The following is a 1,386-nucleotide window of genomic DNA, read 5'->3' as shown; positions in this document are numbered from 1 at the left end:
ATTAATTCAGTGCAGCCTAAATATTGTACTGCCTCATGAGGATTTCTGATTTGATCAAGCCGACTTTCTTGATCCTCAATGCGCCCCGTCTGCCCTCACAGGCCAAAAGAACTAAAAGGGACAACTGAATAAATGGTTTGTCAATCTGTTCTAGGTCGTTCATCTCAGCAGCTCTATCCAGTGTTAAGGTTAATTTCTCTTCCTGTCGTCTTCTGGCGCTGCTGTGGCACAATCTAGTTACTGTTTTTCACCTAATAGTAAAATTCTCAGTTTGTAATACTCTGTGCTCAGTTACCGAATTCTATGATCTTCTTGGGTGCAGTTTAATAACTGATGCACGTAATGGGGATTAATCCATGGCTACATAGGCATTTACAAGGTTTAACATATTTAGGGTTTTTACTTAATTTGTGCCCGGAAGCACGTCTTTGATTTGTTTCATATGAAAAGCTTTGATGCACCAGAGTGGGGAGCGGGACACACTTCCAGGCATATGAACGATCAGTTCATGGGGCATTACGTAAAGAACCCTGCGACTTGTAACTTGCTGAATGGTTAGATGCTGCGCTCAGTCATAGTCACTACTAATGGGAACACATGATCAAGCATATTAACATTGGGATATCTGAGCTACTAATTGGCAGGTGTGATCAATGGTAACTGTGAGGTAAATTGATATGATATTCAGTAAGTTTTCTGAGATAGCGTTCGGAAATTAATAAACTATTTCCATATGTTATTTTGTGTATTTTTATCCTTATGAGGACAGTTGGCTTTCAGGTTTCCGAATCCTCCTGAGTAAAATCCTTCGGAATTATAAAATTGTATTTTGTCAGATTCTGTACCAAATCCTCCCTAAAGCTACAGCCAATGTTTGTGTTAATGGAGGATTAAGAAGGTTGGGCCTATGAAGTAAGGCTCTGCTGATACTATCTCCCTAGAGTAAAGGGAAGTAAAGAACTGTCAGTTTCAAGAAGAGCTAGTGACGTGTTACTACTTCCTACATTTGCCCTGTTCTCATTTGCTCATTGTTGTTGCGCTCTAGTGGCAGTATGCATCATGGCTGTGTTGGCTTTGAACAGTGGGAGAATTCTTTCAGTGCGATCACTGGGGCGAGGGATAGTATTCTAGCTTCCGACAGTGTTCTACATTTCCTGTGGGCACCGTTGGAGTGACGTCTAGTATGGGCGATGTTATAGCACCCACGCCAATATGTCTTATTGTATCCTTTCTGGGGGTACATCAGGTAAAAGAAGTCCATCTGTTACGTGAAAGTCTTTTTTGCAGCTTGCTAATAGGACCGATATTACCAAAACTGTAAAAAAAAAAAAAAAAAAAAAAATTGCCCTCTCAAAGACACCTTAATACAACATGGACACAAAGTTG

The 1,386-nt window shown here is 40.5% G+C and overlaps 1 non-coding gene across 1 annotated transcript; it reads left to right on the top strand.

Moving 5' to 3' along the window:
• The first annotated feature begins 881 nt into the window (after window positions 1-881).
• LOC138273982 (small Cajal body-specific RNA 4) lies at window positions 882-1,008 on the top strand. Its single transcript, XR_011200354.1, has one exon. It is a non-coding gene; the product is annotated as a small Cajal body-specific RNA 4 (non-coding RNA).
• The last annotated feature ends 378 nt before the right edge of the window (window positions 1,009-1,386 follow it).

Source organism: Pleurodeles waltl, unplaced genomic scaffold (genome assembly GCF_031143425.1).
Source record: "Pleurodeles waltl isolate 20211129_DDA unplaced genomic scaffold, aPleWal1.hap1.20221129 scaffold_127, whole genome shotgun sequence".
NCBI lineage: Eukaryota > Metazoa > Chordata > Amphibia > Caudata > Salamandridae > Pleurodeles > Pleurodeles waltl.
Note: the sequence above shows the minus strand (reverse complement) of the source record. Positions and strands in the feature narration are given on the sequence as shown.